Source organism: Schistocerca cancellata, chromosome 3 (assembly GCF_023864275.1).
Source record: "Schistocerca cancellata isolate TAMUIC-IGC-003103 chromosome 3, iqSchCanc2.1, whole genome shotgun sequence".
Taxonomy (NCBI): domain Eukaryota; kingdom Metazoa; phylum Arthropoda; class Insecta; order Orthoptera; family Acrididae; genus Schistocerca; species Schistocerca cancellata.
The window spans coordinates 319966497-319985351 of NC_064628.1; the positions used below are offsets into that span (position 1 = coordinate 319966497).

Consider the following 18855-nt stretch of genomic DNA (forward strand, 5'->3'; position numbering starts at 1 on the left):
GTTTTCTGCCACCAGATTGCTTCTAAAGATGGCGGTTTGACTTGTCGGGAGTCGCTTCCGCCACCGGCAGTCGTGGCCGAGTGGTTAAGGCGTCTGACTTGAAATCAGATTCCCTCTGGGAGCGTAGGTTCGAGTCCTGCCGACTGCGAAAATTTTCTCGCTCTCAAAAGGCGGACGTTGAGCTGCATCCTAGCAGTTGCGTCACTACTAAACACGTGGGTCACCAGCAATGTGCAGTGTTATTTGATCGAGGGCGCAGCGTTACAGTCGCGCCCAGAAGCCGCAGCTCATCTCCTCGTCTCACAGCCGTCCACCAGGTGTTAGTACAAGTGTCGCCTCACTGGGCAGTGCAGATGTGTCCATTTTAGCTTACAGACGATGACATGTAGCAATTTATGAGCTAACGCAAGTCGAATGTTTTACCGTGTGTATCTGCTAGATACTGCCTCTCATATGGTGGAGAGGCTCACTCCTTCTTGTGTCTCGTTCTCTGCACACGAGTTGCCCCTGGCATCGATATAGCACGGGTTTTCTAGCGTCAGCGTGGCGTCACGTCAAGTCAGCGAATTCAATATCACACGAATCGAGTCGACATGTTTGCTTGTTACGATGACGGAAGCTGAAGAAATGTGTGTGGAACTTCACTGCATCGGCTGCTCGCCCTTCAGCGTCCCTGTGTCTTATCAGACGAAGGTGACTGTGAAATTGGCAGCGAGGCAGAAGTGAACGAACACATGCAAATGGCAACCTTCGACGTCAGCCGAAATAGCTCAGTTGGGAGAGCGTTAGACTGAAGATCTAAAGGTCCCTGGTTCGATCCCGGGTTTCGGCAGGTACTCGTTTTGGTGCGACGCCAATGGAATTACTCTGCATTTGTGATAATGCAACTACCGCTGACAACAAAAATGACTCTCTCCTGTAGCTGTTCTGGTTGTCTATTGCATGCCATAAGAGGAACTTACTAGACAACTAACTCCCTTAGAAGCAAAAGAATTAAAAATATCCTACCGACTGCATTCCTTTTTCTGTGTCAGGTGGTGAAGAACGTCTTCAACGGAACCGTGAAATGAGCGAAAGCGTGGGAAACATTGCATTCGAAATGCTTGTGAATTTTCCAATTGCCCAGTGAGTGTCGACAAAACACGTAAATTCTCTGCTCCAACGTATGAGACGTAACAGCTGGTGCAATTTGTTGTTGCATCGTGTGTCAGCAGTCTTCGATAGTGTGTTACGGGCTTAGCGCGATAAGTTTGTAGACAGCATTTAGGCGACGTTTTATTAGTAACGGCCCCATGCAGCGATTGCACAACAGTAAAGGACATGAGTCAATGTATAGTTGTGCATCGTAGGAGATTTTGCACCCTTGTGTGAGCCCGGATAGCTCAGTCGGTAGAGCATTAGGCTTTTAACCTAAGGGTCCAGGGTTCAAGTCCCTGTTCGGGCGGAAATTTTAATACTTTGGTAACGATTCGTCTGGTAGCGGCGGAAACGCTACGGAAAATAATGCAGCTACGCCGTTTTCTGACACCACAGTGTTTTAAACGGTAGCAGTTGCATGTGTCGGGAGAACACCGCGCTAACGGCAGTCGTGGCCGAGTGGTTAAGGCGTCTGACTCGAAATCAGATTCCCTCTGGGAGCGTAGGTTCGAATCCTACCGGCTGCGTGCGATTTTGCGTAAACAGGAGCAAACGTTTTCGCACACATGTGACATGCGTGGGCGAATGCGGGTGCAACCAGTGACGCCATTCTCAACAAGACGAAAATTTCCGTTTTAAGAATACTGAGTTTTCGCGACGACCGCTGCTTACTGTGCCTATCGGTTCACCTCGCACTGACGCTGGGACTGCAGAAAGCCGTCGCTGAGATGGTGAGTACACAGATGTGCTCGAAAGTGTTGGACAGAGCTAACATTTCATTTTCTTTTTAAGAATCGCAATTTCAATCATTCGAGTGCGGCAAAAGCAGTAGTGCAGCGTTTTTTTTTTTTTCTTTTCTTAAGATCTCGCAGCTGCTTGGAGGTATGTCCATCGTTTTAAGACGACAGAAAACTAGCGTCAGCGGTGCGTCAGTGGGAAGTCGGTGAAGTCGCCATTGGAGCCATAAGCCAGCAATTACGACATGCGAAACACTCGCACACCACGCAGCTGTACGATAATGCTCGTGCGTGGGCCCGCGTAGCTGAGTCGGTAGAGCGTTAGGTTTTCAACCGAAGGGTCCTGGGTTCAAGTCCCTGTCTGGGCGAAAATTAGTACACTTTCGTAACGGCTAATGGAAACCCTAGAGCAAAGAGTGAGGCCACGCCGTTTTCTGCCACCAGATTGCTTCTAAAGATGGCGGTTTGACTTGTCGGGAGTCGCTTCCGCCACCGGCAGTCGTGGCCGAGTGGTTAAGGCGTCTGACTTGAAATCAGATTCCCTCTGGGAGCGTAGGTTCGAGTCCTGCCGACTGCGAAAATTATCTCGCTCTCAAAAGGCGGACGTTGAGCTGCATCCTAGCAGTTGCGTCACTACTAAACACGTGGGTCACCAGCAATGTGCAGTGTTATTTGATCGAGGGCGCAGCGTTACAGTCGCGCCCAGAAGCCGCAGCTCATCTCCCCGTCTCACAGCCGTCCACCAGGTGTTAGTACAAGTGTCGCCTCACTGGGCAGTGCAGATGTGTCCATTTTAGCTTACAGACGATGACATGTAGCAATTTATGAGCTAACGCAAGTCGAATGTTTTACCGTGTGTATCTGCTAGATACTGCCTCTCATATGGTGGAGAGGCTCACTCCTTCTTGTGTCTCGTTCTCTGCACACGAGTTGCCCCTGGCATCGATATAGCACGGGTTTTCTAGCGTCAGCGTGGCGTCACGTCAAGTCAGCGAATTCAATATCACACGAATCGAGTCGACATGTTTGCTTGTTACGATGACGGAAGCTGAAGAAATGTGTGTGGAACTTCACTGCATCGGCTGCTCGCCCTTCAGCGTCCCTGTGTCTTATCAGACGAAGGTGACTGTGAAATTGGCAGCGAGGCAGAAGTGAACGAACACATGCAAATGGCAACCTTCGACGTCAGCCGAAATAGCTCAGTTGGGAGAGCGTTAGACTGAAGATCTAAAGGTCCCTGGTTCGATCCCGGGTTTCGGCAGGTACTCGTTTTGGTGCGACGCCAATGGAATTACTCTGCATTTGTGATAATGCAACTACCGCTGACAACAAAAATGACTCTCTCCTGTAGCTGTTCTGGTTGTCTATTGCATGCCATAAGAGGAACTTACTAGACAACTAACTCCCTTAGAAGCAAAAGAATTAAAAATATCCTACCGACTGCATTCCTTTTTCTGTGTCAGGTGGTGAAGAACCGTGAAATGAGCGAAAGCGTGGGAAACATTGCATTCGAAATGCTTGTGAATTTTCCAATTGCCCAGTGAGTGTCGACAAAACACGTAAATTCTCTGCTCCAACGTATGAGACGTAACAGCTGGTGCAATTTGTTGTTGCATCGTGTGTCAGCAGTCTTCGATAGTGTGTTACGGGCTTAGCGCGATAAGTTTGTAGACAGCATTTAGGCGACGTTTTATTAGTAACGGCCCCATGCAGCGATTGCACAACAGTAAAGGACATGAGTCAATGTATAGTTGTGCATCGTAGGAGATTTTGCACCCTTGTGTGAGCCCGGATAGCTCAGTCGGTAGAGCATTAGGCTTTTAACCTAAGGGTCCAGGGTTCAAGTCCCTGTTCGGGCGGAAATTTTAATACTTTGGTAACGATTCGTCTGGTAGCGGCGGAAACGCTACGGAAAATAATGCAGCTACGCCGTTTTCTGACACCACAGTGTTTTAAACGGTAGCAGTTGCATGTGTCGGGAGAACACCGCGCTAACGGCAGTCGTGGCCGAGTGGTTAAGGCGTCTGACTCGAAATCAGATTCCCTCTGGGAGCGTAGGTTCGAATCCTACCGGCTGCGTGCGATTTTGCGTAAACAGGAGCAAACGTTTTCGCACACATGTGACATGCGTGGGCGAATGCGGGTGCAACCAGTGACGCCATTCTCAACAAGACGAAAATTTCCGTTTTAAGAATACAGAGTTTTCGCGACGACCGCTGCTTACTGTGCCTATCGGTTCACCTCGCACTGACGCTGGGACTGCAGAAAGCCGTCGCTGAGATGGTGAGTACACAGATGTGCTCGAAAGTGTTGGACAGAGCTAACATTTCATTTTCTTTTTAAGAATCGCAATTTCAATCATTCGAGTGCGGCAAAAGCAGTAGTGCAGCGTTTTTTTTTTTTTTCTTTTCTTAAGATCTCGCAGCTGCTTGGAGGTATGTCCATCGTTTTAAGACGACAGAAAACTAGCGTCAGCGGTGCGTCAGTGGGAAGTCGCCATTGGAGCCATAAGCCAGCAATTACGACATGCGAAACACTCGCACACCACGCAGCTGTACGATAATGCTCGTGCGTGGGCCCGCGTAGCTGAGTCGGTAGAGCGTTAGGTTTTCAACCGAAGGGTCCTGGGTTCAAGTCCCTGTCTGGGCGAAAATTAGTACACTTTCGTAACGGCTAATGGAAACCCTAGAGCAAAGAGTGAGGCCACGCCGTTTTCTGCCACCAGATTGCTTCTAAAGATGGCGGTTTGACTTGTCGGGAGTCGCTTCCGCCACCGGCAGTCGTGGCCGAGTGGTTAAGGCGTCTGACTTGAAATCAGATTCCCTCTGGGAGCGTAGGTTCGAGTCCTGCCGACTGCGAAAATTTTCTCGCTCTCAAAAGGCGGACGTTGAGCTGCATCCTAGCAGTTGCGTCACTACTAAACACGTGGGTCACCAGCAATGTGCAGTGTTATTTGATCGAGGGCGCAGCGTTACAGTCGCGCCCAGAAGCCGCAGCTCATCTCCTCGTCTCACAGCCGTCCACCAGGTGTTAGTACAAGTGTCGCCTCACTGGGCAGTGCAGATGTGTCCATTTTAGCTTACAGACGATGACATGTAGCAATTTATGAGCTAACGCAAGTCGAATGTTTTACCGTGTGTATCTGCTAGATACTGCCTCTCATATGGTGGAGAGGCTCACTCCTTCTTGTGTCTCGTTCTCTGCACACGAGTTGCCCCTGGCATCGATATAGCACGGGTTTTCTAGCGTCAGCGTGGCGTCACGTCAAGTCAGCGAATTCAATATCACACGAATCGAGTCGACATGTTTGCTTGTTACGATGACGGAAGCTGAAGAAATGTGTGTGGAACTTCACTGCATCGGCTGCTCGCCCTTCAGCGTCCCTGTGTCTTATCAGACGAAGGTGACTGTGAAATTGGCAGCGAGGCAGAAGTGAACGAACACATGCAAATGGCAACCTTCGACGTCAGCCGAAATAGCTCAGTTGGGAGAGCGTTAGACTGAAGATCTAAAGGTCCCTGGTTCGATCCCGGGTTTCGGCAGGTACTCGTTTTGGTGCGACGCCAATGGAATTACTCTGCATTTGTGATAATGCAACTACCGCTGACAACAAAAATGACTCTCTCCTGTAGCTGTTCTGGTTGTCTATTGCATGCCATAAGAGGAACTTACTAGACAACTAACTCCCTTAGAAGCAAAAGAATTAAAAATATCCTACCGACTGCATTCCTTTTTCTGTGTCAGGTGGTGAAGAACGTCTTCAACGGAACCGTGAAATGAGCGAAAGCGTGGGAAACATTGCATTCGAAATGCTTGTGAATTTTCCAATTGCCCAGTGAGTGTCGACAAAACACGTAAATTCTCTGCTCCAACGTATGAGACGTAACAGCTGGTGCAATTTGTTGTTGCATCGTGTGTCAGCAGTCTTCGATAGTGTGTTACGGGCTTAGCGCGATAAGTTTGTAGACAGCATTTAGGCGACGTTTTATTAGTAACGGCCCCATGCAGCGATTGCACAACAGTAAAGGACATGAGTCAATGTATAGTTGTGCATCGTAGGAGATTTTGCACCCTTGTGTGAGCCCGGATAGCTCAGTCGGTAGAGCATTAGGCTTTTAACCTAAGGGTCCAGGGTTCAAGTCCCTGTTCGGGCGGAAATTTTAATACTTTGGTAACGATTCGTCTGGTAGCGGCGGAAACGCTACGGAAAATAATGCAGCTACGCCGTTTTCTGACACCACAGTGTTTTAAACGGTAGCAGTTGCATGTGTCGGGAGAACACCGCGCTAACGGCAGTCGTGGCCGAGTGGTTAAGGCGTCTGACTCGAAATCAGATTCCCTCTGGGAGCGTAGGTTCGAATCCTACCGGCTGCGTGCGATTTTGCGTAAACAGGAGCAAACGTTTTCGCACACATGTGACATGCGTGGGCGAATGCGGGTGCAACCAGTGACGCCATTCTCAACAAGACGAAAATTTCCGTTTTAAGAATACTGAGTTTTCGCGACGACCGCTGCTTACTGTGCCTATCGGTTCACCTCGCACTGACGCTGGGACTGCAGAAAGCCGTCGCTGAGATGGTGAGTACACAGATGTGCTCGAAAGTGTTGGACAGAGCTAACATTTCATTTTCTTTTTAAGAATCGCAATTTCAATCATTCGAGTGCGGCAAAAGCAGTAGTGCAGCGTTTTTTTTTTTTTTCTTTTCTTAAGATCTCGCAGCTGCTTGGAGGTATGTCCATCGTTTTAAGACGACAGAAAACTAGCGTCAGCGGTGCGTCAGTGGGAAGTCGCCATTGGAGCCATAAGCCAGCAATTACGACATGCGAAACACTCGCACACCACGCAGCTGTACGATAATGCTCGTGCGTGGGCCCGCGTAGCTGAGTCGGTAGAGCGTTAGGTTTTCAACCGAAGGGTCCTGGGTTCAAGTCCCTGTCTGGGCGAAAATTAGTACACTTTCGTAACGGCTAATGGAAACCCTAGAGCAAAGAGTGAGGCCACGCCGTTTTCTGCCACCAGATTGCTTCTAAAGATGGCGGTTTGACTTGTCGGGAGTCGCTTCCGCCACCGGCAGTCGTGGCCGAGTGGTTAAGGCGTCTGACTTGAAATCAGATTCCCTCTGGGAGCGTAGGTTCGAGTCCTGCCGACTGCGAAAATTTTCTCGCTCTCAAAAGGCGGACGTTGAGCTGCATCCTAGCAGTTGCGTCACTACTAAACACGTGGGTCACCAGCAATGTGCAGTGTTATTTGATCGAGGGCGCAGCGTTACAGTCGCGCCCAGAAGCCGCAGCTCATCTCCTCGTCTCACAGCCGTCCACCAGGTGTTAGTACAAGTGTCGCCTCACTGGGCAGTGCAGATGTGTCCATTTTAGCTTACAGACGATGACATGTAGCAATTTATGAGCTAACGCAAGTCGAATGTTTTACCGTGTGTATCTGCTAGATACTGCCTCTCATATGGTGGAGAGGCTCACTCCTTCTTGTGTCTCGTTCTCTGCACACGAGTTGCCCCTGGCATCGATATAGCACGGGTTTTCTAGCGTCAGCGTGGCGTCACGTCAAGTCAGCGAATTCAATATCACACGAATCGAGTCGACATGTTTGCTTGTTACGATGACGGAAGCTGAAGAAATGTGTGTGGAACTTCACTGCATCGGCTGCTCGCCCTTCAGCGTCCCTGTGTCTTATCAGACGAAGGTGACTGTGAAATTGGCAGCGAGGCAGAAGTGAACGAACACATGCAAATGGCAACCTTCGACGTCAGCCGAAATAGCTCAGTTGGGAGAGCGTTAGACTGAAGATCTAAAGGTCCCTGGTTCGATCCCGGGTTTCGGCAGGTACTCGTTTTGGTGCGACGCCAATGGAATTACTCTGCATTTGTGATAATGCAACTACCGCTGACAACAAAAATGACTCTCTCCTGTAGCTGTTCTGGTTGTCTATTGCATGCCATAAGAGGAACTTACTAGACAACTAACTCCCTTAGAAGCAAAAGAATTAAAAATATCCTACCGACTGCATTCCTTTTTCTGTGTCAGGTGGTGAAGAACGTCTTCAACGGAACCGTGAAATGAGCGAAAGCGTGGGAAACATTGCATTCGAAATGCTTGTGAATTTTCCAATTGCCCAGTGAGTGTCGACAAAACACGTAAATTCTCTGCTCCAACGTATGAGACGTAACAGCTGGTGCAATTTGTTGTTGCATCGTGTGTCAGCAGTCTTCGATAGTGTGTTACGGGCTTAGCGCGATAAGTTTGTAGACAGCATTTAGGCGACGTTTTATTAGTAACGGCCCCATGCAGCGATTGCACAACAGTAAAGGACATGAGTCAATGTATAGTTGTGCATCGTAGGAGATTTTGCACCCTTGTGTGAGCCCGGATAGCTCAGTCGGTAGAGCATTAGGCTTTTAACCTAAGGGTCCAGGGTTCAAGTCCCTGTTCGGGCGGAAATTTTAATACTTTGGTAACGATTCGTCTGGTAGCGGCGGAAACGCTACGGAAAATAATGCAGCTACGCCGTTTTCTGACACCACAGTGTTTTAAACGGTAGCAGTTGCATGTGTCGGGAGAACACCGCGCTAACGGCAGTCGTGGCCGAGTGGTTAAGGCGTCTGACTCGAAATCAGATTCCCTCTGGGAGCGTAGGTTCGAATCCTACCGGCTGCGTGCGATTTTGCGTAAACAGGAGCAAACGTTTTCGCACACATGTGACATGCGTGGGCGAATGCGGGTGCAACCAGTGACGCCATTCTCAACAAGACGAAAATTTCCGTTTTAAGAATACTGAGTTTTCGCGACGACCGCTGCTTACTGTGCCTATCGGTTCACCTCGCACTGACGCTGGGACTGCAGAAAGCCGTCGCTGAGATGGTGAGTACACAGATGTGCTCGAAAGTGTTGGACAGAGCTAACATTTCATTTTCTTTTTAAGAATCGCAATTTCAATCATTCGAGTGCGGCAAAAGCAGTAGTGCAGCGTTTTTTTTTTTTTTTCTTTTCTTAAGATCTCGCAGCTGCTTGGAGGTATGTCCATCGTTTTAAGACGACAGAAAACTAGCGTCAGCGGTGCGTCAGTGGGAAGTCGCCATTGGAGCCATAAGCCAGCAATTACGACATGCGAAACACTCGCACACCACGCAGCTGTACGATAATGCTCGTGCGTGGGCCCGCGTAGCTGAGTCGGTAGAGCGTTAGGTTTTCAACCGAAGGGTCCTGGGTTCAAGTCCCTGTCTGGGCGAAAATTAGTACACTTTCGTAACGGCTAATGGAAACCCTAGAGCAAAGAGTGAGGCCACGCCGTTTTCTGCCACCAGATTGCTTCTAAAGATGGCGGTTTGACTTGTCGGGAGTCGCTTCCGCCACCGGCAGTCGTGGCCGAGTGGTTAAGGCGTCTGACTTGAAATCAGATTCCCTCTGGGAGCGTAGGTTCGAGTCCTGCCGACTGCGAAAATTTTCTCGCTCTCAAAAGGCGGACGTTGAGCTGCATCCTAGCAGTTGCGTCACTACTAAACACGTGGGTCACCAGCAATGTGCAGTGTTATTTGATCGAGGGCGCAGCGTTACAGTCGCGCCCAGAAGCCGCAGCTCATCTCCTCGTCTCACAGCCGTCCACCAGGTGTTAGTACAAGTGTCGCCTCACTGGGCAGTGCAGATGTGTCCATTTTAGCTTACAGACGATGACATGTAGCAATTTATGAGCTAACGCAAGTCGAATGTTTTACCGTGTGTATCTGCTAGATACTGCCTCTCATATGGTGGAGAGGCTCACTCCTCCTTGTGTCTCGTTCTCTGCACACGAGTTGCCCCTGGCATCGATATAGCACGGGTTTTCTAGCGTCAGCGTGGCGTCACGTCAAGTCAGCGAATTCAATATCACACGAATCGAGTCGACATGTTTGCTTGTTACGATGACGGAAGCTGAAGAAATGTGTGTGGAACTTCACTGCATCGGCTGCTCGCCCTTCAGCGTCCCTGTGTCTTATCAGACGAAGGTGACTGTGAAATTGGCAGCGAGGCAGAAGTGAACGAACACATGCAAATGGCAACCTTCGACGTCAGCCGAAATAGCTCAGTTGGGAGAGCGTTAGACTGAAGATCTAAAGGTCCCTGGTTCGATCCCGGGTTTCGGCAGGTACTCGTTTTGGTGCGACGCCAATGGAATTACTCTGCATTTGTGATAATGCAACTACCGCTGACAACAAAAATGACTCTCTCCTGTAGCTGTTCTGGTTGTCTATTGCATGCCATAAGAGGAACTTACTAGACAACTAACTCCCTTAGAAGCAAAAGAATTAAAAATATCCTACCGACTGCATTCCTTTTTCTGTGTCAGGTGGTGAAGAACGTCTTCAACGGAACCGTGAAATGAGCGAAAGCGTGGGAAACATTGCATTCGAAATGCTTGTGAATTTTCCAATTGCCCAGTGAGTGTCGACAAAACACGTAAATTCTCTGCTCCAACGTATGAGACGTAACAGCTGGTGCAATTTGTTGTTGCATCGTGTGTCAGCAGTCTTCGATAGTGTGTTACGGGCTTAGCGCGATAAGTTTGTAGACAGCATTTAGGCGACGTTTTATTAGTAACGGCCCCATGCAGCGATTGCACAACAGTAAAGGACATGAGTCAATGTATAGTTGTGCATCGTAGGAGATTTTGCACCCTTGTGTGAGCCCGGATAGCTCAGTCGGTAGAGCATTAGGCTTTTAACCTAAGGGTCCAGGGTTCAAGTCCCTGTTCGGGCGGAAATTTTAATACTTTGGTAACGATTCGTCTGGTAGCGGCGGAAACGCTACGGAAAATAATGCAGCTACGCCGTTTTCTGACACCACAGTGTTTTAAACGGTAGCAGTTGCATGTGTCGGGAGGACACCGCGCTAACGGCAGTCGTGGCCGAGTGGTTAAGGCGTCTGACTCGAAATCAGATTCCCTCTGGGAGCGTAGGTTCGAATCCTACCGGCTGCGTGCGATTTTGCGTAAACAGGAGCAAACGTTTTCGCACACATGTGACATGCGTGGGCGAATGCGGGTGCAACCAGTGACGCCATTCTCAACAAGACGAAAATTTCCGTTTTAAGAATACAGAGTTTTCGCGACGACCGCTGCTTACTGTGCCTATCGGTTCACCTCGCACTGACGCTGGGACTGCAGAAAGCCGTCGCTGAGATGGTGAGTACACAGATGTGCTCGAAAGTGTTGGACAGAGCTAACATTTCATTTTCTTTTTAAGAATCGCAATTTCAATCATTCGAGTGCGGCAAAAGCAGTAGTGCAGCGTTTTTTTTTTTTTCTTTTCTTAAGATCTCGCAGCTGCTTGGAGGTATGTCCATCGTTTTAAGACGACAGAAAACTAGCGTCAGCGGTGCGTCAGTGGGAAGTCGGTGAAGTCGCCATTGGAGCCATAAGCCAGCAATTACGACATGCGAAACACTCGCACACCACGCAGCTGTACGATAATGCTCGTGCGTGGGCCCGCGTAGCTGAGTCGGTAGAGCGTTAGGTTTTCAACCGAAGGGTCCTGGGTTCAAGTCCCTGTCTGGGCGAAAATTAGTACACTTTCGTAACGGCTAATGGAAACCCTAGAGCAAAGAGTGAGGCCACGCCGTTTTCTGCCACCAGATTGCTTCTAAAGATGGCGGTTTGACTTGTCGGGAGTCGCTTCCGCCACCGGCAGTCGTGGCCGAGTGGTTAAGGCGTCTGACTTGAAATCAGATTCCCTCTGGGAGCGTAGGTTCGAGTCCTGCCGACTGCGAAAATTATCTCGCTCTCAAAAGGCGGACGTTGAGCTGCATCCTAGCAGTTGCGTCACTACTAAACACGTGGGTCACCAGCAATGTGCAGTGTTATTTGATCGAGGGCGCAGCGTTACAGTCGCGCCCAGAAGCCGCAGCTCATCTCCCCGTCTCACAGCCGTCCACCAGGTGTTAGTACAAGTGTCGCCTCACTGGGCAGTGCAGATGTGTCCATTTTAGCTTACAGACGATGACATGTAGCAATTTATGAGCTAACGCAAGTCGAATGTTTTACCGTGTGTATCTGCTAGATACTGCCTCTCATATGGTGGAGAGGCTCACTCCTTCTTGTGTCTCGTTCTCTGCACACGAGTTGCCCCTGGCATCGATATAGCACGGGTTTTCTAGCGTCAGCGTGGCGTCACGTCAAGTCAGCGATTTCAATATCACACGAATCGAGTCGACATGTTTGCTTGTTACGATGACGGAAGCTGAAGAAATGTGTGTGGAACTTCACTGCATCGGCTGCTCGCCCTTCAGCGTCCCTGTGTCTTATCAGACGAAGGTGACTGTGAAATTGGCAGCGAGGCAGAAGTGAACGAACACATGCAAATGGCAACCTTCGACGTCAGCCGAAATAGCTCAGTTGGGAGAGCGTTAGACTGAAGATCTAAAGGTCCCTGGTTCGATCCCGGGTTTCGGCAGGTACTCGTTTTGGTGCGACGCCAATGGAATTACTCTGCATTTGTGATAATGCAACTACCGCTGACAACAAAAATGACTCTCTCCTGTAGCTGTTCTGGTTGTCTATTGCATGCCATAAGAGGAACTTACTAGACAACTAACTCCCTTAGAAGCAAAAGAATTAAAAATATCCTACCGACTGCATTCCTTTTTCTGTGTCAGGTGGTGAAGAACGTCTTCAACGGAACCGTGAAATGAGCGAAAGCGTGGGAAACATTGCATTCGAAATGCTTGTGAATTTTCCAATTGCCCAGTGAGTGTCGACAAAACACGTAAATTCTCTGCTCCAACGTATGAGACGTAACAGCTGGTGCAATTTGTTGTTGCATCGTGTGTCAGCAGTCTTCGATAGTGTGTTACGGGCTTAGCGCGATAAGTTTGTAGACAGCATTTAGGCGACGTTTTATTAGTAACGGCCCCATGCAGCGATTGCACAACAGTAAAGGACATGAGTCAATGTATAGTTGTGCATCGTAGGAGATTTTGCACCCTTGTGTGAGCCCGGATAGCTCAGTCGGTAGAGCATTAGGCTTTTAACCTAAGGGTCCAGGGTTCAAGTCCCTGTTCGGGCGGAAATTTTAATACTTTGGTAACGATTCGTCTGGTAGCGGCGGAAACGCTACGGAAAATAATGCAGCTACGCCGTTTTCTGACACCACAGTGTTTTAAACGGTAGCAGTTGCATGTGTCGGGAGAACACCGCGCTAACGGCAGTCGTGGCCGAGTGGTTAAGGCGTCTGACTCGAAATCAGATTCCCTCTGGGAGCGTAGGTTCGAATCCTACCGGCTGCGTGCGATTTTGCGTAAACAGGAGCAAACGTTTTCGCACACATGTGACATGCGTGGGCGAATGCGGGTGCAACCAGTGACGCCATTCTCAACAAGACAAAAATTTCCGTTTTAAGAATACTGAGTTTTCGCGACGACCGCTGCTTACTGTGCCTATCGGTTCACCTCGCACTGACGCTGGGACTGCAGAAAGCCGTCGCTGAGATGGTGAGTACACAGATGTGCTCGAAAGTGTTGGACAGAGCTAACATTTCATTTTCTTTTTAAGAATCGCAATTTCAATCATTCGAGTGCGGCAAAAGCAGTAGTGCAGCGTTTTTTCTTTTTTCTTTTCTTAAGATCTCGCAGCTGCTTGGAGGTATGTCCATCGTTTTAAGACGACAGAAAACTAGCGTCAGCGGTGCGTCAGTGGGAAGTCGCCATTGGAGCCATAAGCCAGCAATTACGACATGCGAAACACTCGCACACCACGCAGCTGTACGATAATGCTCGTGCGTGGGCCCGCGTAGCTGAGTCGGTAGAGCGTTAGGTTTTCAACCGAAGGGTCCTGGGTTCAAGTCCCTGTCTGGGCGAAAATTAGTACACTTTCGTAACGGCTAATGGAAACCCTAGAGCAAAGAGTGAGGCCACGCCGTTTTCTGCCACCAGATTGCTTCTAAAGATGGCGGTTTGACTTGTCGGGAGTCGCTTCCGCCACCGGCAGTCGTGGCCGAGTGGTTAAGGCGTCTGACTTGAAATCAGATTCCCTCTGGGAGCGTAGGTTCGAGTCCTGCCGACTGCGAAAATTTTCTCGCTCTCAAAAGGCGGACGTTGAGCTGCATCCTAGCAGTTGCGTCACTACTAAACACGTGGGTCACCAGCAATGTGCAGTGTTATTTGATCGAGGGCGCAGCGTTACAGTCGCGCCCAGAAGCCGCAGCTCATCTCCTCGTCTCACAGCCGTCCACCAGGTGTTAGTACAAGTGTCGCCTCACTGGGCAGTGCAGATGTGTCCATTTTAGCTTACAGACGATGACATGTAGCAATTTATGAGCTAACGCAAGTCGAATGTTTTACCGTGTGTATCTGCTAGATACTGCCTCTCATATGGTGGAGAGGCTCACTCCTTCTTGTGTCTCGTTCTCTGCACACGAGTTGCCCCTGGCATCGATATAGCACGGGTTTTCTAGCGTCAGCGTGGCGTCACGTCAAGTCAGCGAATTCAATATCACACGAATCGAGTCGACATGTTTGCTTGTTACGATGACGGAAGCTGAAGAAATGTGTGTGGAACTTCACTGCATCGGCTGCTCGCCCTTCAGCGTCCCTGTGTCTTATCAGACGAAGGTGACTGTGAAATTGGCAGCGAGGCAGAAGTGAACGAACACATGCAAATGGCAACCTTCGACGTCAGCCGAAATAGCTCAGTTGGGAGAGCGTTAGACTGAAGATCTAAAGGTCCCTGGTTCGATCCCGGGTTTCGGCAGGTACTCGTTTTGGTGCGACGCCAATGGAATTACTCTGCATTTGTGATAATGCAACTACCGCTGACAACAAAAATGACTCTCTCCTGTAGCTGTTCTGGTTGTCTATTGCATGCCATAAGAGGAACTTACTAGACAACTAACTCCCTTAGAAGCAAAAGAATTAAAAATATCCTACCGACTGCATTCCTTTTTCTGTGTCAGGTGGTGAAGAACCGTGAAATGAGCGAAAGCGTGGGAAACATTGCATTCGAAATGCTTGTGAATTTTCCAATTGCCCAGTGAGTGTCGACAAAACACGTAAATTCTCTGCTCCAACGTATGAGACGTAACAGCTGGTGCAATTTGTTGTTGCATCGTGTGTCAGCAGTCTTCGATAGTGTGTTACGGGCTTAGCGCGATAAGTTTGTAGACAGCATTTAGGCGACGTTTTATTAGTAACGGCCCCATGCAGCGATTGCACAACAGTAAAGGACATGAGTCAATGTATAGTTGTGCATCGTAGGAGATTTTGCACCCTTGTGTGAGCCCGGATAGCTCAGTCGGTAGAGCATTAGGCTTTTAACCTAAGGGTCCAGGGTTCAAGTCCCTGTTCGGGCGGAAATTTTAATACTTTGGTAACGATTCGTCTGGTAGCGGCGGAAACGCTACGGAAAATAATGCAGCTACGCCGTTTTCTGACACCACAGTGTTTTAAACGGTAGCAGTTGCATGTGTCGGGAGAACACCGCGCTAACGGCAGTCGTGGCCGAGTGGTTAAGGCGTCTGACTCGAAATCAGATTCCCTCTGGGAGCGTAGGTTCGAATCCTACCGGCTGCGTGCGATTTTGCGTAAACAGGAGCAAACGTTTTCGCACACATGTGACATGCGTGGGCGAATGCGGGTGCAACCAGTGACGCCATTCTCAACAAGACGAAAATTTCCGTTTTAAGAATACTGAGTTTTCGCGACGACCGCTGCTTACTGTGCCTATCGGTTCACCTCGCACTGACGCTGGGACTGCAGAAAGCCGTCGCTGAGATGGTGAGTACACAGATGTGCTCGAAAGTGTTGGACAGAGCTAACATTTCATTTTCTTTTTAAGAATCGCAATTTCAATCATTCGAGTGCGGCAAAAGCAGTAGTGCAGCGTTTTTTTTTTTTTCTTTTCTTAAGATCTCGCAGCTGCTTGGAGGTATGTCCATCGTTTTAAGACGACAGAAAACTAGCGTCAGCGGTGCGTCAGTGGGAAGTCGGTGAAGTCGCCATTGGAGCCATAAGCCAGCAATTACGACATGCGAAACACTCGCACACCACGCAGCTGTACGATAATGCTCGTGCGTGGGCCCGCGTAGCTGAGTCGGTAGAGCGTTAGGTTTTCAACCGAAGGGTCCTGGGTTCAAGTCCCTGTCTGGGCGAAAATTAGTACACTTTCGTAACGGCTAATGGAAACCCTAGAGCAAAGAGTGAGGCCACGCCGTTTTCTGCCACCAGATTGCTTCTAAAGATGGCGGTTTGACTTGTCGGGAGTCGCTTCCGCCACCGGCAGTCGTGGCCGAGTGGTTAAGGCGTCTGACTTGAAATCAGATTCCCTCTGGGAGCGTAGGTTCGAGTCCTGCCGACTGCGAAAATTATCTCGCTCTCAAAAGGCGGACGTTGAGCTGCATCCTAGCAGTTGCGTCACTACTAAACACGTGGGTCACCAGCAATGTGCAGTGTTATTTGATCGAGGGCGCAGCGTTACAGTCGCGCCCAGAAGCCGCAGCTCATCTCCCCGTCTCACAGCCGTCCACCAGGTGTTAGTACAAGTGTCGCCTCACTGGGCAGTGCAGATGTGTCCATTTTAGCTTACAGACGATGACATGTAGCAATTTATGAGCTAACGCAAGTCGAATGTTTTACCGTGTGTATCTGCTAGATACTGCCTCTCATATGGTGGAGAGGCTCACTCCTTCTTGTGTCTCGTTCTCTGCACACGAGTTGCCCCTGGCATCGATATAGCACGGGTTTTCTAGCGTCAGCGTGGCGTCACGTCAAGTCAGCGAATTCAATATCACACGAATCGAGTCGACATGTTTGCTTGTTACGATGACGGAAGCTGAAGAAATGTGTGTGGAACTTCACTGCATCGGCTGCTCGCCCTTCAGCGTCCCTGTGTCTTATCAGACGAAGGTGACTGTGAAATTGGCAGCGAGGCAGAAGTGAACGAACACATGCAAATGGCAACCTTCGACGTCAGCCGAAATAGCTCAGTTGGGAGAGCGTTAGACTGAAGATCTAAAGGTCCCTGGTTCGATCCCGGGTTTCGGCAGGTACTCGTTTTGGTGCGACGCCAATGGAATTACTCTGCATTTGTGATAATGCAACTACCGCTGACAACAAAAATGACTCTCTCCTGTAGCTGTTCTGGTTGTCTATTGCATGCCATAAGAGGAACTTACTAGACAACTAACTCCCTTAGAAGCAAAAGAATTAAAAATATCCTACCGACTGCATTCCTTTTTCTGTGTCAGGTGGTGAAGAACCGTGAAATGAGCGAAAGCGTGGGAAACATTGCATTCGAAATGCTTGTGAATTTTCCAATTGCCCAGTGAGTGTCGACAAAACACGTAAATTCTCTGCTCCAACGTATGAGACGTAACAGCTGGTGCAATTTGTTGTTGCATCGTGTGTCAGCAGTCTTCGATAGTGTGTTACGGGCTTAGCGCGATAAGTTTGTAGACAGCATTTAGGCGACGTTTTATTAGTAACGGCCCCATGCAGCGATTGCACAACAGTAAAGGACATGAGTCAATGTATAGTTGTGCATCGTAGGAGATTTTGCACCCTTGTGTGAGCCCGGATAGCTCAGTCGGTAGAGCATTAGGCTTTTAACCTAAGGGTCCAGGGTTCAAGTCCCTGTTCGGGCGGAAATTTTAATACTTTGGTAACGATTCGTCTGGTAGCGGCGGAAACGCTACGGAAAATAATGCAGCTACGCCGTTTTCTGACACCACAGTGTTTTAAACGGTAGCAGTTGCATGTGTCGGGAGAACACCGCGCTAACGGCAGTCGTGGCCGAGTGGTTAAGGCGTCTGACTCGAAATCAGATTCCCTCTGGGAGCGTAGGTTCGAATCCTACCGGCTGCGTGCGATTTTGCGTAAACAGGAGCAAACGTTTTCGCACACATGTGACATGCGTGGGCGAATGCGGGTGCAACCAGTGACGCCATTCTCAACAAGACGAAAATTTCCGTTTTAAGAATACAGAGTTTTCGCGACGACCGCTGCTTACTGTGCCTATCGGTTCACCTCGCACTGACGCTGGGACTGCAGAAAGCCGTCGCTGAGATGGTGAGTACACAGATGTGCTCGAAAGTGTTGGACAGAGCTAACATTTCATTTTCTTTTTAAGAATCGCAATTTCAATCATTCGAGTGCGGCAAAAGCAGTAGTGCAGCGTTTTTTTTTTTTTCTTTTCTTAAGATCTCGCAGCTGCTTGGAGGTATGTCCATCGTTTTAAGACGACAGAAAACTAGCGTCAGCGGTGCGTCAGTGGGAAGTCGCCATTGGAGCCATAAGCCAGCAATTACGACATGCGAAACACTCGCACACCACGCAGCTGTACGATAATGCTCGTGCGTGGGCCCGCGTAGCTGAGTCGGTAGAGCGTTAGGTTTTCAACCGAAGGGTCCTGGGTTCAAGTCCCTGTCTGGGCGAAAATTAGTACACTTTCGTAACGGCTAATGGAAACCCTAGAGCAAAGAGTGAGGCCACGCCGTTTTCTGCCACCAGATTGCTTCTAAAGATGGCGGTTTGACTTGTCGGGAGTCGCTTCCGCCACCGGCAGTCGTGGCCGAGTGGTTAAGGCGTCTGACTTGAAATCAGATTCCCTCTGGGAGCGTAGGTTCGAGTCCTGCCGACTGCGAAAATTTTCTCGCTCTCAAAAGGCGGACGTTGAGCTGCATCCTAGCAGTTGCGTCACTACTAAACACGTGGGTCACCAGCAATGTGCAGTGTTATTTGATCGAGGGCGCAGCGTTACAGTCGCGCCCAGAAGCCGCAGCTCATCTCCTCGTCTCACAGCCGTCCACCAGGTGTTAGTACAAGTGTCGCCTCACTGGGCAGTGCAGATGTGTCCATTTTAGCTTACAGACGATGACATGTAGCAATTTATGAGCTAACGCAAGTCGAATGTTTTACCGTGTGTATCTGCTAGATACTGCCTCTCATATGGTGGAGAGGCTCACTCCTTCTTGTGTCTCGTTCTCTGCACACGAGTTGCCCCTGGCAT

General features: G+C 49.4%; 33 non-coding genes across 33 annotated transcripts; all 33 read left to right on the plus strand.

Annotated features, from left to right (window-relative positions):
• The first annotated feature begins 66 nt into the window (after positions 1–66).
• Trnas-uga (transfer RNA serine (anticodon UGA)) lies at positions 67–148 on the plus strand. The gene has a single exon. It is a non-coding gene; the product is annotated as a tRNA-Ser (tRNA).
• A 611-nt stretch (positions 149–759) lies between these two features.
• Positions 760–832, plus strand: Trnaf-gaa (transfer RNA phenylalanine (anticodon GAA)). The gene has a single exon. It is a non-coding gene; the product is annotated as a tRNA-Phe (tRNA).
• A 539-nt stretch (positions 833–1371) lies between these two features.
• Positions 1372–1444, plus strand: Trnak-uuu (transfer RNA lysine (anticodon UUU)). Its single transcript has one exon. It is a non-coding gene; the product is annotated as a tRNA-Lys (tRNA).
• Positions 1445–1582: 138 nt separating this feature from the next.
• Trnas-cga (transfer RNA serine (anticodon CGA)) lies at positions 1583–1664 on the plus strand. Its single transcript has one exon. It is a non-coding gene; the product is annotated as a tRNA-Ser (tRNA).
• Positions 1665–2369: 705 nt separating this feature from the next.
• Positions 2370–2451, plus strand: Trnas-uga (transfer RNA serine (anticodon UGA)). The gene has a single exon. It is a non-coding gene; the product is annotated as a tRNA-Ser (tRNA).
• A 611-nt stretch (positions 2452–3062) lies between these two features.
• Positions 3063–3135, plus strand: Trnaf-gaa (transfer RNA phenylalanine (anticodon GAA)). The gene has a single exon. It is a non-coding gene; the product is annotated as a tRNA-Phe (tRNA).
• Positions 3136–3660: 525 nt separating this feature from the next.
• Positions 3661–3733, plus strand: Trnak-uuu (transfer RNA lysine (anticodon UUU)). The gene has a single exon. It is a non-coding gene; the product is annotated as a tRNA-Lys (tRNA).
• Positions 3734–3871: 138 nt separating this feature from the next.
• Trnas-cga (transfer RNA serine (anticodon CGA)) lies at positions 3872–3953 on the plus strand. The gene has a single exon. It is a non-coding gene; the product is annotated as a tRNA-Ser (tRNA).
• A 697-nt stretch (positions 3954–4650) lies between these two features.
• Positions 4651–4732, plus strand: Trnas-uga (transfer RNA serine (anticodon UGA)). The gene has a single exon. It is a non-coding gene; the product is annotated as a tRNA-Ser (tRNA).
• A 611-nt stretch (positions 4733–5343) lies between these two features.
• Positions 5344–5416, plus strand: Trnaf-gaa (transfer RNA phenylalanine (anticodon GAA)). Its single transcript has one exon. It is a non-coding gene; the product is annotated as a tRNA-Phe (tRNA).
• Positions 5417–5955: 539 nt separating this feature from the next.
• Trnak-uuu (transfer RNA lysine (anticodon UUU)) lies at positions 5956–6028 on the plus strand. The gene has a single exon. It is a non-coding gene; the product is annotated as a tRNA-Lys (tRNA).
• Positions 6029–6166: 138 nt separating this feature from the next.
• On the plus strand, positions 6167–6248 carry Trnas-cga (transfer RNA serine (anticodon CGA)). The gene has a single exon. It is a non-coding gene; the product is annotated as a tRNA-Ser (tRNA).
• A 697-nt stretch (positions 6249–6945) lies between these two features.
• Trnas-uga (transfer RNA serine (anticodon UGA)) lies at positions 6946–7027 on the plus strand. Its single transcript has one exon. It is a non-coding gene; the product is annotated as a tRNA-Ser (tRNA).
• Positions 7028–7638: 611 nt separating this feature from the next.
• Positions 7639–7711, plus strand: Trnaf-gaa (transfer RNA phenylalanine (anticodon GAA)). Its single transcript has one exon. It is a non-coding gene; the product is annotated as a tRNA-Phe (tRNA).
• A 539-nt stretch (positions 7712–8250) lies between these two features.
• Trnak-uuu (transfer RNA lysine (anticodon UUU)) lies at positions 8251–8323 on the plus strand. The gene has a single exon. It is a non-coding gene; the product is annotated as a tRNA-Lys (tRNA).
• A 138-nt stretch (positions 8324–8461) lies between these two features.
• On the plus strand, positions 8462–8543 carry Trnas-cga (transfer RNA serine (anticodon CGA)). Its single transcript has one exon. It is a non-coding gene; the product is annotated as a tRNA-Ser (tRNA).
• A 698-nt stretch (positions 8544–9241) lies between these two features.
• Trnas-uga (transfer RNA serine (anticodon UGA)) lies at positions 9242–9323 on the plus strand. The gene has a single exon. It is a non-coding gene; the product is annotated as a tRNA-Ser (tRNA).
• A 611-nt stretch (positions 9324–9934) lies between these two features.
• Trnaf-gaa (transfer RNA phenylalanine (anticodon GAA)) lies at positions 9935–10007 on the plus strand. Its single transcript has one exon. It is a non-coding gene; the product is annotated as a tRNA-Phe (tRNA).
• A 539-nt stretch (positions 10008–10546) lies between these two features.
• Trnak-uuu (transfer RNA lysine (anticodon UUU)) lies at positions 10547–10619 on the plus strand. The gene has a single exon. It is a non-coding gene; the product is annotated as a tRNA-Lys (tRNA).
• Positions 10620–10757: 138 nt separating this feature from the next.
• Trnas-cga (transfer RNA serine (anticodon CGA)) lies at positions 10758–10839 on the plus strand. Its single transcript has one exon. It is a non-coding gene; the product is annotated as a tRNA-Ser (tRNA).
• Positions 10840–11544: 705 nt separating this feature from the next.
• Positions 11545–11626, plus strand: Trnas-uga (transfer RNA serine (anticodon UGA)). Its single transcript has one exon. It is a non-coding gene; the product is annotated as a tRNA-Ser (tRNA).
• A 611-nt stretch (positions 11627–12237) lies between these two features.
• Trnaf-gaa (transfer RNA phenylalanine (anticodon GAA)) lies at positions 12238–12310 on the plus strand. Its single transcript has one exon. It is a non-coding gene; the product is annotated as a tRNA-Phe (tRNA).
• Positions 12311–12849: 539 nt separating this feature from the next.
• Positions 12850–12922, plus strand: Trnak-uuu (transfer RNA lysine (anticodon UUU)). The gene has a single exon. It is a non-coding gene; the product is annotated as a tRNA-Lys (tRNA).
• A 138-nt stretch (positions 12923–13060) lies between these two features.
• On the plus strand, positions 13061–13142 carry Trnas-cga (transfer RNA serine (anticodon CGA)). Its single transcript has one exon. It is a non-coding gene; the product is annotated as a tRNA-Ser (tRNA).
• Positions 13143–13838: 696 nt separating this feature from the next.
• Positions 13839–13920, plus strand: Trnas-uga (transfer RNA serine (anticodon UGA)). Its single transcript has one exon. It is a non-coding gene; the product is annotated as a tRNA-Ser (tRNA).
• Positions 13921–14531: 611 nt separating this feature from the next.
• Trnaf-gaa (transfer RNA phenylalanine (anticodon GAA)) lies at positions 14532–14604 on the plus strand. The gene has a single exon. It is a non-coding gene; the product is annotated as a tRNA-Phe (tRNA).
• Positions 14605–15129: 525 nt separating this feature from the next.
• On the plus strand, positions 15130–15202 carry Trnak-uuu (transfer RNA lysine (anticodon UUU)). The gene has a single exon. It is a non-coding gene; the product is annotated as a tRNA-Lys (tRNA).
• A 138-nt stretch (positions 15203–15340) lies between these two features.
• Trnas-cga (transfer RNA serine (anticodon CGA)) lies at positions 15341–15422 on the plus strand. Its single transcript has one exon. It is a non-coding gene; the product is annotated as a tRNA-Ser (tRNA).
• Positions 15423–16127: 705 nt separating this feature from the next.
• Trnas-uga (transfer RNA serine (anticodon UGA)) lies at positions 16128–16209 on the plus strand. Its single transcript has one exon. It is a non-coding gene; the product is annotated as a tRNA-Ser (tRNA).
• A 611-nt stretch (positions 16210–16820) lies between these two features.
• On the plus strand, positions 16821–16893 carry Trnaf-gaa (transfer RNA phenylalanine (anticodon GAA)). Its single transcript has one exon. It is a non-coding gene; the product is annotated as a tRNA-Phe (tRNA).
• A 525-nt stretch (positions 16894–17418) lies between these two features.
• On the plus strand, positions 17419–17491 carry Trnak-uuu (transfer RNA lysine (anticodon UUU)). The gene has a single exon. It is a non-coding gene; the product is annotated as a tRNA-Lys (tRNA).
• A 138-nt stretch (positions 17492–17629) lies between these two features.
• Trnas-cga (transfer RNA serine (anticodon CGA)) lies at positions 17630–17711 on the plus strand. The gene has a single exon. It is a non-coding gene; the product is annotated as a tRNA-Ser (tRNA).
• Positions 17712–18407: 696 nt separating this feature from the next.
• Trnas-uga (transfer RNA serine (anticodon UGA)) lies at positions 18408–18489 on the plus strand. Its single transcript has one exon. It is a non-coding gene; the product is annotated as a tRNA-Ser (tRNA).
• The last annotated feature ends 366 nt before the right edge of the window (positions 18490–18855 follow it).